The sequence below is a fragment of the Salvia hispanica genome, chromosome 3 (assembly GCF_023119035.1).
Source record: "Salvia hispanica cultivar TCC Black 2014 chromosome 3, UniMelb_Shisp_WGS_1.0, whole genome shotgun sequence".
Taxonomy (NCBI): domain Eukaryota; kingdom Viridiplantae; phylum Streptophyta; class Magnoliopsida; order Lamiales; family Lamiaceae; genus Salvia; species Salvia hispanica.
Window position 1 is genome coordinate 36,777,136 of NC_062967.1, and position 13,614 is coordinate 36,790,749.

The 13,614-nt window shown below is 38.8% G+C and overlaps 1 long non-coding RNA gene and 1 pseudogene across 1 annotated transcript; one reads left to right on the forward strand and one right to left on the reverse strand.

The window, feature by feature from the left end:
• Positions 1-4,173: 4,173 nt before the first annotated feature.
• LOC125209399 lies at positions 4,174-13,050 on the forward strand (annotated as a pseudogene).
• On the reverse strand, positions 6,958-7,958 carry LOC125209425. Its single transcript, XR_007174324.1, has 3 exons — positions 7,834-7,958; positions 7,374-7,496; positions 6,958-6,995 (listed from the first exon to the last, which is right to left on the reverse strand). It is a non-coding gene; the product is annotated as an uncharacterized LOC125209425 (long non-coding RNA).
• Positions 13,051-13,614: the final 564 nt, after the last annotated feature.

Sequence of the window (13,614 nt, forward strand, 5' to 3'; positions counted from 1 at the left end):
TCAATAAATATCTCATTTTGATTGACATAAATTTTGAAAGAAAAAAGTTTAGTTATGTACAAGATTTAAAAAAAGACAAAATTTATGTACGCATAGACACATAGTGTGACCAATGTTTTAATATCGTGTTTGCAACACTTAATTCTGATTTATTTCGGGCAATAATTTAATTTTGATAATTAGTTCCCACGATGTTTGGAGTGTACGAGAGATTTACTCTTTTAAAAATATCAAAAAATTACTGAAATATAAATAATATTTTTACGATAGAAACACTAATTTATCCAAATACATATAAATTATAATCCTATTTAACACCTTCCATATTCAAAACGGTCGCCCAAAATGGTCAGAGCTTAGATTAGTCAATTTCATGCAACTCTATAATATTTCACCTTCTACTAATATTTAATCCATTTAATTCAATAAATTCCTCAATCCTACTGCGGCTCCCAGGCTTCGCGATCGATTGCAGCACCAACGGATTTCCGATTCTCCGTCTCTCGGAAAACGAGTACATAATCGAAGACATTTTCTACGAAAACCGATCTCCCCGCGTCTTCAACGCCGCAGCGTTGCTGGCTTCGTCGATCGGAAGCTGCTCTCGGAGATTGATCCGAAACACGACTCTCCCCAACGGCAGATTCGATTACTCCGGCGGGAGGAATTCGGTTTGTTTTTCGGCTGCAAAAACGTGAGCGAAGAGGTGGGAGGTATGGAATCGGCAATTGCAATGTTTCTAGTGAGAGAAGCGACGAGATTGGGTTTTGGGGTGTTTGCTGGCAATGAGGATTGGGGGAGAGCGATTGGCACGTGCGAGGAGAGCGTTGTGGCACGCGGAGCTGGGGTGCGGATGAGAGGGAGGATGAAGTGGTGGATGTTACGGCGGTTTTGAGGAGGGGATTTGTGATGAATTGGACGGCGAGTGATTGTAGCGATTGCCGGGGAGCGGCGGGCGGTGCGGTTTCAATGAGAGTTCTTTCCATTTTAGGTGTTTCTGCCCGATCGGCCGCATTCGAGGAGCTGCAAACCGGGTGAGATATTTTCTCTTGATTTCTTTCCTTTTTTTTAAATAAGTTCAGTTTATGCTTTTTTCTGTGCTGGAGTTTTTTGATTGATTTCTGTGCGATTTTCTATCCTAATTGTGCATGATTTTTGTTGGCATAAAGTTGAATTTGGGCTATAGTTAGGTATTTAATTTTATCAATCTTGGATGTTTAGATTTGATTGGTTTAAGTAACATAGATTTTATCAATATGTGAAACTCTAGAAAAGTTGTCATTCGACGATACGTCGTATAGAATTGATGCATCCTTGCATCGAGAATTAGATTGTACTACTATTATTATGACGATGAAGTGCAATCTAGCTGATAAGATAATTCTCCTCCATCCAAGAGAGTCGGTATTTCATATCACCGAAAGTAGCTATGAAACATTATTGGGCACGAGAACTAGATTGTACTATTATTTTGTCGATGAAGTTACTTAATTGATAAGACGCTCCTCTTCCATCCGATAGATCATAATTACCTTAATAGTGGATAAGGAAAAAACTAGATTTCGAGTCACTCGAATAGTGGTTTTGGCATTAATTACCTTTGTTTTCGCTTGAGTTTTTAGTTATATTATGTAACGTTTCGAACCAAAGGGGAAGAACGTAATGTCTAGTAGCTAGAAAATAGGTTACAAATCCTATGTAGATCGGCCTAGATCGGGTAGGAAAACACTTTCATGCATGTCGAGGGCTTGAAATTAGGTAGCCCATTGGGTTGAATAATTTTGATTGGCTCAAATTAGGACAATTACAATAGTACGAGTCAAGCCATTTTGATTGCTAGAATATGCTCCCTCCGTCCCATAAGAGATAATATATGTATGGATTAACACTGATTTTGGAGATTTATTTTATGCTTAAGTGAAGAGAAAACAACATATTATATTAATAAAAGAAAAGAAATGTGACATTTTTGTGAGAGGAAAAAAAAAGAAAATCGTGACATCTATTATGAGATATGAAAGTATTATTTATGTGTAATTAAATTTAAGACGAGCTAAAGTGGACTCTTAATATTACTATAGTCAAACATATAATCAAATCAAGGTTATACTATTAATGGCCCCATTACAAATCATATCAACGTAGTTGACAAAATATGGATTGCGACTGTGTCAAATTCAAGAGACGTTTTTAAGGGGAATTACTCCTAATGATTGAGTTGGGAAAATATAGTTCTAGTAAAAAATTTTAGAGAGAGAAATATATAGTCCACTAGAGCTGGTTCTGATTTGTTTAGATGTAGATAATGCTCCGCGGGCCCCAAAATTTGACTGAGTCAATCTCACAATTCACACCATTTAGTATATTTTTTATTTTGTGAGAAGCAAAATATTCGGTTATTCTCATGATAAAAAAATTAAAATTACTTCAGGTAATACAATGGTTTACCATGGTCTTCCACTATAAATTAATTTCCAAGTCAACTAGAGTACAAAATGGTCTATTCTCCCACTTTCTTAGTTCCATTCTATATAAAGAGCTTAGTAGCCTTCTTTGAGTGTAGTAATACATTTAGTCATGGGCAAAACAAATATTTTTCTTTTCTTACTCTCATGCAATCTCTTCATTCCCAAAATTGATTCCAAATGTCCAAAATCTTTCTGTTTTAGCCCTAATATCACATTTTTCACATGCTGGAATGCTACTATTGATCCAAATGTCCAAGATTATTTCCATAACCACCACTACAATACTAGTTGTCAAGCCCCTCCAACAGTCTATTATAGTACACAGTATGTTCCAAACAATAGTAGTGTTCCTGCCATGTGTTCGATGGTTCAGTTACCAGCAAATCGAACCGAGTTACTCGTGAGCTATTTGATATGTTGAGTGCTGAGTTTACTTTGAAGTGGAATGTTTCTCAAGAATGCTATGATTGCTATGGTCGAGGAGGGCAGTGTGTTAGTGACAATTTGAATAAATTCAAGTGCAGAGAAGAAGGTAACTATTTAATTTGCTAATTTTTTTTCATTTGTGTTCAATATTAAGCTTTTTTGTTTGTCTCACCAACATGCTAATATTTGATAAAGCCGGTATCCTTGTGTTTTTCTTTCACGTGTTTATATTGCTTGGATGAAATTAGTATTTAGTATCATATGTTGTTAGATTTTACGAGAGTTAGGTTTGGGATACTGCCAATGGTTTCAATTCCACAAAAGTTGGAATCGTACCCGGCCAACAAAGATAATTAGCGGTCGGCTTTGAACAAGACATTCCTAGGAAGCGTATCTGATATGTGACGGTGAGATAAACTAAACCCTTACGAAGCTCTATCCCAAAATCTAATGGTAATAGAAAAAGTCATTAGGTATTTAACTTAATTTCTTGTTAGTTCAATTAGAACATAGGTCGAATTCCGTCTTAACTCTGGAAATATATTGGGCCTGAAAACGCATTTTCCAACTCAACCCAAAAATTAGCTCAAGTATATGTTCTTTCCGGATGGGCCTCTAAAATTATGAGGCCCAAATATACAATTCTAGCCCAGCCCAACGAAACTGTCCCAGACCAATCTTTTCCAACCCAATCTATATACTATTCGACAATTCCGTGCAATAGGCGAGTCAATTACGTACTTTGTCCTATTTTATTTTGACTTTCTCTTTTATCATAAATCGAAAAGAATGTTGCACTCAGATAACCACGGCTGCTGATAGACTTTCCACCTTAATCCGTGAACCCGATTTAGATTCTGCTAAATGCGAATTCGGTACATATGGTTCAAACTCTCCAAAAAAATAGTCTTATTTTCATTACAAAACTATTTTTTTTTACCATTTTTCCTCTTCCTCTTATCTATTTTCATTCTCTCTTTTTTACTTCTTTATTGCTCACTAAAACTTGCTCTTTCATGAGACTATTTTTTATTGATGAAGAAAATATTTTATTTATATAGTACTATAACTTATAAATTAAGAATATGACGCTGACTAGACTGAATAATATTTTCCTTTTTTCCAACTGAATGAAAGCAATGCCCACAATTGGCATAAAGTAGACTCTCTGTATTCCATTTCCACCACAAATTTCCAACTCCAGTCAAACAGCGTGTTAGACAAAGTCAAGCACCTTTATTACACAAATAAGGCACCAATTATAAAATAAGGACACAAAACATATTTCAGTTTTTAAAAATGGCTCCTCCAATAAAAAACCACTTCATCTTCTTCCTCCTCCATCTCCTTCTTTTTCTGATCAAAGCTGAATCAAAATGCGAAAAATCCTACACCTGCAGAGATTTCAGCATCGAATTCCCCTTCACCGATATAAATCACTCCAAATGTGGATTAATCCAAGTCAATTGCAGCCTCCCTCAAAAAAATCCACTAATTTATCTACGAGAATATCCGATGGATCTTCTGGGCAGAGACGGCAACAAATTTCTGATCCACGATACTGTTCTAGCAAACTACTTCAATGGAAGAAGCTGTAACTCCTTCGCAAACGTATCGCTGCCAAAATCTCCTCTGGTTTCGTTTTCGTACTCTCCTAATCTCACCACCTTCAACTGCTTCAATTCGAGTCAAAGAGTTGTACATTACTTCAAGCACTACGACTACGAGAATATAAGCTGCGATATCTTAGAGATTTATTACAAGAGAGAAGCGACAGAGGAAGCTCCTGCGGTAATTGATGATGTGCTTCCAGGATCGGGATGTACAATGAATCAAATGCCATTTAGGTCTGCCCAAAATTTCTCTGGTGATGTGTTCGATTTGTTTAGTTCGAATTTCACTCTAGAGTGGAGTTTATCTGAAGAATGTTATGATTGTTATGAGCGAGGAGGGCAGTGTCTCACTAACGACAGCAATCAGTTTTACTGCCGTAGAGAACGAGGTAATGTTCTAGCTTAATTTCATATCTTGGCTTAGATATAACAAAATACTAGTACTATCGATTTATTTTATAGTTAGTTTGAGACTAATTATCACTTAAGTAAATTAAATATAAGTGATAGCTTACTCAAACCAACCGGACGCCGGTTTGCACAGAACAGTTAACGGTTCGGTTGGAATGATAACGTGCTTTGGTTCTCGGTTTAGAACTTTAATTGGTAACCGATGCTTCTAATTTAAATGGAGCGGGTATGTAGGTTCTGCCAATTCGATTTTGGTTGTAACACTTTTGAACCACGAACCAATGATTTAGCAGTGGTTTCGATCTGAAATCGGCAAAAATCGAAAAATCAACCTTGACCAAAAAACCCAAATGGGCAAAAAAATTGCCTATCTTAGGTTCAAAACTAGAACCGCAAATAAGGTTTTCAATTCGTGGTTCAGTTCCGCTTGACACCTAAACCGCTGCTGACCCAATGAAATTAAAATAAGGAATATTCCTTAAAAACTTGAAAACGATTTTATAAATAATGTAAAATCGTCAAAATTGCTCTTAAGTTGTTGGCTGATAGTTTTGACGTGAGACAATTAAGTGAATAACAAAATCAAGTAGTACATCCCTTTGTAATTTTTGCAAATGTGGGATAAAATTATGATATTGCTCTAATTTAAGAATAATATTTTAAATAAATAATATACTACTTGCTTATTATGTTAGCGAGTATAGTGCACTATTTTCAATTATTAAATTTTGATCACATCAATTCCATGCATATCTTATGGTTTTGTTTTTTATGTGGAAAGAGTCGGCCGACCTAACCAAATTTTCAACCAAGTTGCTATCATCCATAACTATAATAGAAAAAAAGGCAACTTTGTACATAAACTAATGTTTGAATCAAGACTAGAAAATACAAGTCCACAAACTGAAAAGAATTCAAATATCCTACATAAAAATACATTCCACTATATCAGGGTGTTAGTTTTAAAAACTCCTCACAAATATCTACTTCCTTCATCCCAAGTCATTTGATGTATTTCTTTGGTAGATGAGAATTAAGGTATGTGCATTCAGTGTTTTTTTTTTGCTAATAAAATATTACTCAAGTAACGAAAACAGAGAAAGTTACTAATTTCCATGACACATATCTAACAAGACACAAGAGAAGTGTGTTTGAAGTCTTAGGGAACTTTTGCTTCATAGACCAATTCAAAGTGTTAAATCATACATTCATACTAGAAGTTAAAAAGTGGAATATTATAATTAGCTAGGGTATTTTCTTCATGTAGTTTCTAGGGAAAAAAATGAACAAGTCAAAAGCTTGATGGATGGAGCCAATGACTTAATTAATCAACAAATGCCTTTATTTAAACAAAACTTGATTAAACTTAAACCACCTAATCAATCAATCAAGAGAGAGAATGGTTGTTGTTAGCAAACATGTGTTGTTCTTGTTATTGTGCCTTCTCCTTCTACCTCAATCTCACTCCAAATGCAAAAAATCCTACTCTTGTAGAAATTTCACTCTCCGGTTTCCATTCACCGATATCCGTGATCCCGGGTGCGGATTGTTCGCAGTTGGCGGCTGCAATTCAACCTCTCAAGAAGAACATCCACGGTTACATATAGGAGCTTCAACCTCAGCAAAATACATCCTAAACCAGCCATCAAATAACACATTCACAATCCTTGATTTCTTGCTTCAGACATTATTGGAATCACCAAGATGCTTCTCTTACATGAATGTGTCTCTGCCTCAATCTCCCTCGGTTTCATTCACATTCTCCCCTAACATCACGTTTTCGCGTGCTTTAATAAGAGTAGCAACGACGAAATACAAGAGTATTTCGAAAGCTATAGGAGGGAAGAGTGTGATGCCTCCACTCTGTACTACAAAATTCCGGCAACTGAGAGTCATAACGGGGTGATTCCTCGTGAATGTTCCTTGACTCAGTTGCCTGTGAAGTCTGATGTGAACTCGACACAACTGTCGGAGATGTTGACTTATAGTTTCAGTTTGGAGTGGAGTGTGTCGGAAGATTGTGATCGATGCTACCGGGAGGGGGCCAGTGTCTTGCAGACAACCGGAACCAGTTCTACTGCGAAAAAACAGGTACTTTGTTATGCTTCAATCTCAGAATCAATCACACACGAGCGAAAAAACAACAGAGACAATAGGTTACGTGGTTTGATCGTAAAGATCTGCATCCAAACGAGAGAGCTGCTCGTGTTTCACAACATCATACTAACTTATGCTATAAGCAGTGTGCTATCTTTCTATAACTAGCTTATCGCACGAGCTACTGCCTGCTCTCACACTCTCTTTGCTCTGCTAAGTTTCAGTAGCAATGGTTGCTACTGAAACCTTTACTAATGAACTCCTTCCTCTGAAGAAGTCATTGAGCAAAGACTTTCTACTGAAAGTAGTTTCTTGTAATGTACACGCATATAGTACTGAGAAACACACTTCTTCTTACCCCTAGTGAAGAAACAGAACATCCTTCTAGAAGCTTCCACGGCCGGTCTAGTTAGTTAGCTGTAACCTCCTCGCTGTATCTCGCTATTCCGTGAGTCACACCTCATAATCATACCTATATTATCTGCCAGTTATGAGAGAGAGAGAGAGAATCAGCCAGTTGTTCTTCATGAAATTTGCCTTTGATTTGGCTGCTACTATAAGAAATTAAGATAATATCCGCGATATATCTAGACCGTGCTGCTTACAGATTAAAGTACGTTGTCGTAAAGTATGAGACTCTTTTTTTTTTTAGCCTAAAATAGATATTTTTCCTCTCATCTTTTCTTTGATGTTGAAAGAGTTGGCTTTGTGCACACATTTTCAACAGGCTGTAGCTATTAGATCAGAAAAAATAAGTGGCCTCAAATAAAACTATGAACTGGCTAGATTATTGAATATTCGTATTATGTGGAACATACCAGGCTTAAAAGATGTTGATGGTGCTCGTTCTTTAGCTTGGTCACATTACTGAGTAGGCCGGTCTTGGGGTTGGACGGGGTTCGGATGGGACAAGAGAGGAATGGTGGAGTGTAGGTAAATGCTAGTCAAGTGAAGTGTGAAAAGAGGGAACTTAGTTAGAAGAATATCTATGTTAGAATTTGGAAGGAAGACTAAGTCAGTCAATCAGCGTGATGAATGGAGCCAACGACTTGATGGAGTCATGTTTCAACATATTATTATTTAACACAACTCGTACTACACAAGACTTCACAAGTAGAGAGAGAGAATGGCTCTTGGCAAGTATGTAATGTTGCTGCTATGCCATTTTTTCTGCTACTACTCAAAGCTGATTCAAAATGTCCCAAATCCTACACCTGTAGAAACTTTTCTCTTGAATTTCCCTTTGCCGTTAGTAGTGATCCTGACTGCGGATTGCTCTTAGTTGATGGCTGTGATTCTGCAAAGGGACATCCAACATTACGCACACATTTTAATACATCTTCACATCAAATTCTACGAAAGACATCCACAAATGCATTCCTAATCCGCGACACATGGCTTCAAGAATCACTGAACTCAGCCAAGTGTTATACTTCCTTTTATATGTCTCCACTCGAGTCTCCTTTCGTGTCATTTACATTCTCCCCTAACATCACCGTCTTCACATGCTACAATCAAACTGCCTTACCACAAATCGAAGTTTATTTCCAAGGCTATTGCAGGTCACGCTGTGAAACCGCTACTATCTACTACAAACCTCCCCCCGCTCATCAGGATCATGCTCCGCCTACTGCAGATTGTGTACCCAGTCGACTACCTTACAAGTCCGGCAACAGCTCAGCTGATCTATTACATCTCCTGACTGGTGAGTACACTCTAGAGTGGAATGTTTCTCAAGATTGTAACGAATGCCACCATGGAGGAGGACAGTGTTATAGTGACAACCGGGATAAGTTCTACTGCCATAAAGGTACTTTCTTTTGCTAATTGCAATTGCAATTTTAGACTGAAAGACCGCACCATATTAGACTCGAACTTCAATAGCCTTAGGCATCATTTAATCACTCTACAGTTTGGCCAGTACACGTAGCAGCAGCTGCTGCTTACACAATGATTTGGTAGTACTAATGGTATCATCTACTTGCATAGACTCTCTTGATTAGACCACTTCAAAAACACCTTTAGTTAATCAATAAACCAATGATGAATTTGGGACGAGTTTAACCTTAAGTGTTCCCATTCCAAGTCAATTGTTCCGTGTATCTGAGTAGTATCAACGACTTGATGAACTGGAAAAGTAACACAAGTCAATTAAACAAACCACAAATTCCACTATCTTACCCCTTCTCATCTACTAGACGGAAATAGAAATCATGCCCTCTTTACTCTCATTCCTCTTCTTTTATAATCTTCTTCATCTACCAAATTTAGCAGCTTCCAATTGCCCAAAATCCTTTCAGTGTGGAGATCATTTCCCCCTTAAAATTCCATTTACCGACGTCAAAAATCCCGATTGCGGCTTGATCACGGTTGACGGCTGCAATGGTTCAAGAAACCCAGTAATCATGTCTGAAGGTCTCTCGGGGTATGAAATTCTAGGCAGTATTTCAGCAAATCAAATCAAAGTTTTCGACCCTCATCTTCATCACTTATATCAATCTCAGCTCAAGTGCATCCCTTTCACAAATCTCTCTCTCCCAAAATCCCCTTCTATTTCGATTTCAATCCCCTTAAATCTCACCTTCTTCACTTGCTCCAACCATCGAAATTCTCAAGATTATTTCGAGAATTACCTCAGCTTCCACGACCAACGCGGCGGGCCTCTCACCGCGTATTATTTGGACCCGACAACAGATGATGATTCTGCAGCAAACGAGAGAAGTATTCCTGCGAATTGTGGGGTGATTCAATTGCCTATAGATTCTAGTAAAGGAGATGCCCACCAATTGTTTGATATATTGACTGCTGAGTTTTTTATAGAGTGGAATGTTTACGAAGCTTGTTCTAACTGTTTCCATCAAGGAGGGCAGTGCCTTCATAACAGCATGAATCAATTCATCTGTGAAAAAGGTACAATTAGGTGAATTCATTCGTTGATTATTTAAATTTGGAGGAATTGTAGGAAGAGTTAATCAAGATGAGAAATCTGTGTAGTATAGAGTCTAGATTGTAGAATGGGATTTTTTGCTTGACCAATTCGATTCAATTTAAGATTTTTTTGGCGACAATGATTGCTGATCAATTAGGAATCTTCTTGCCAAGACTGATTCAACCTTCAACCACCACACATTAACTAACTTTTTTTGTTAGATAAAATAAAAAGGAAATAAACATCTTTCCTACGAAATTTATTTGCCAAAGTCCATTAACGTGTTTGATTAGAACAACAGAATTGTCAGAACCAAAAACTATACAAAAGTAGCCAAAACATAATTCTCTTACAATAACTTCATTTTCTCTTAAATGGATGCAACCACACTCTTGTTTTTTTCTTCCTCCCTTTCCATCTTCATCTCTTCAAATCTGCTGATTCAAAATGCCCAGAATCCTTCAAGTGTGGAGATCAAACTCTCAACTTCCCATTAACAAGAGCGGATGATCCCGACTGCGGATTGATCGCTGTTGATGGCTGTGATTCGGATGATCAAGTGATCCATTTAGGTGGTGGAAATCTTGGTTACACTCTTTTGGAGTACTATGATTCATCAAACAAAATCTTGATTCGTGATCCTCAGCTTGAAGCTCAATTGCTTAACAAAAGCTGCTTTTCTTTCATGAATCAGTCCTTGCTTGATCTCCTTCGATTTCAGTCTCATTCAGTCCTAATCTCACCTTGTTCCCCTGCAACGTCGAACCTACTGATATGTCTAAATTTGATAAATACTTGAAAACTATAGCAAGATAGAGTGTATCTACCCCGTGTACTATAAAATCCCATCGTCCGATGGTACTCCTTCCGAGCAAATTGATGCTCCAGAAGGATGTTGGTTAGTACAGCTGCCTATGAGGTCTAGTCGAAACTCAGATGATTTGTTCAGTATGATCACTGCTAATTTTACGCTAGAATGGGATGTTTGTGATGAATGTGTTGGTTGTTTCAATGGAGGAGGGCAGTGTCTCACTGCCAACAATAACACGTTCTACTGCAACGAGGTATCGTTTATTCGTGTCTGGAAATTTTTGGCTCTAACCCGTATGGATCGACTGTCTGTGCTCTATACATTTCTAAATCCATGCCTAGTTTTGTTGTTTGCATCAATTTTTTTGGCATGAATCTAACTAACAGAAATGGTGATTTCTTTGTTTAAATTCTGTTGCAGAAAATAACTTGAGGAAGATATTATTAGCTACATGTAAGCTAACTCTCTCTTTCTCCGCACATTGATTAAAAGCATACAAATTCTGTGATTTATGTAACTTGATAATTTCTTGATTTATGATGAATCAGTGATACCTGGATCTGCTCTGTTGCTTGTCTGCGCCTTATATATTTGGCTGCGAAAGAAAAGAAGGTTGGATCCTACCTTCTTTCAAGGAACTTATCTTATGATCCCTCCTCGAAGCGGATATCGAAGACGGAAGCTTCAACTTCGGCATTCCCATCTTCTCGTACAGCGAGCTCGTCGAGGCCACTGGCAACTTCGACCCTTCGAAAGAGCTCGGCGACGGAGGCTTCGGCACCGTCTATTACGGTAACCACTCAACTCATCTCAAAAAGGGGTTATTAATTAATTAGACTAAAAGTCCAAATTTGGTTCCGAACATTTGCTTTTAAAAAATATTTATCCTACATATTAAGTGCGTTAGCTTTTGGTCAAATTTAACCAGGCAAGCTCCACGACGGCCGAGAAGTCGCGATCAAGCGACTCTACGAGCACAACTACCGACGAGTGGAGCAGTTCTTGAACGAGATCAAGATCCTCACGAGCCTCCGCCACCCGAACCTCGTCTCGCTCTACGGATGCACCTCGCGGCGCAGCCGCAGCCTCCTCCTCGTGTACGAGTACATCCCCAACGGCACTGTGGCGGACCACCTCCATGGCCAGCGCGCCGCCTCGGCGCCCTCACGTGGCCGATGCGGATGACCATCGCGGAGACGGCCACGCGCTCGCGTACCTACACAAGTCGGACATCATCCACCGCGACGTCAAGACGAACAACATCCTCCTCGACGCGAACTTCTCCGTGAAGGTCGCCGACTTCGGCCTCTCGCGGCTCTTCCCGAATGACGTGACACACATCTCCACGGCGCCCCAGGGCACCCCGGGTTACGTGGACCCGGAGTACCACCAGTGCTACCAACTCACAGACAAGAGCGATGTTTATAGCTTTGGAGTCGTGCTGATTGAGCTGATCTCGTCCATGCCGGCCGTCGACATAAGCCGGCATAAGCACGAGATCAACCTGGCCAACCTGGCCGTGAGCAAGATCCAGAAATGCGCGTTCGACGAGCTGATCGACCCGGCGACCGGGTACAACTCCGACGCGGAGGTGACGAGGATGACGACGACGGTGGCGGAGCTGGCTTTCCGGTGCCTGCAGCTGGATAAGGACATGAGGCCGACGATGGAGGAGGTGGTGGCGATCCTCCACGACATAGAGAGCGGAGGGGACGGCGATTTCGAGGGGGTGAAGGGGAATTCTGGCGGGAAGATACCGCCGTCGCCGGAGACGGATGAGGTGGTGCTGCTGAAGAGTAGGATTTATCGATCGTCGCCGACGGCGGTGACGGACACGTGGATTAGTAGCGCCTCGACGACGGCGAGTTCGGTCGGGTGATTCTTGATGTTGTTGGTGTGGGCTTACAACATCAAGAATCACACTTGTGTTAGGGGATGAGATGGTGTATATGTGTTTGTGTGTGTGTGTGTGAGTGAGTGAGTGAGTGAGAATGGTTTATATATTCTTTCTTTGTTCTATGTGTATTTTTCTTGTCTATTTTTGAGCAATTGGCAGCGGGAATGTGCATATGATGAAAGAGAGCTAGCTAGTAGAGTATTTCCTTAGCAATTGGTGGTGGCAATGTGATTATTTTTTGCTACTAGCATATGTTATTGATGTATAATTGTATATGTTGGTAATGTAAGTCCATCCATGACTCCGGCAATGGGATAGCCGAGCGCCCGAGCCAATGGATATTTATGGACTCATTACAAATTTAAGTCAAATTAAATTATCCGCGTGTTTTACTTTTAGGAAATGGATCTCACAATTTCTTTACACTAATTCCAATAATTTTTTTTCTCTATCTTATTTTACAAATTTGGTACGTATTTTAATTTATACCTTTTCAAAGTTTCTATTAGAGGTGTCAAACCCCAAATATCGGGTAATTGGATACCCGATATCCAATTTTTTGGGTTTCGGACCGGGTTCGGATATAAGATTTTTGAATTATCTGGTATACTCGAATTACCTGATTTTTCATATTTTAAATTTAATAAAATAATTTGTTCTATTATTTAGAAATTAAATAATTAAATATACTCCCAAAATCCTTCACTCTTAAGTCATATTTTGGGTTAATGTATGAATTGTGATGTTTATTATGGATGAATAAGGGGTGTTATAACTTATGAATTTTTTGTTTCTAAAAATTTGTACTAGTAGTTTTTTTCTCTTAAATTCGAACTACTTTAAGTTTTTATCAAATTCGGACTACAAGTTTGTATTTTTAAAAGTTTCTAGCTGATTTTCCTAAAAAAATAAAAAAACAAAATAAAAGTCCAAAATCGGGACTGGATACCCAATTTTTCGGG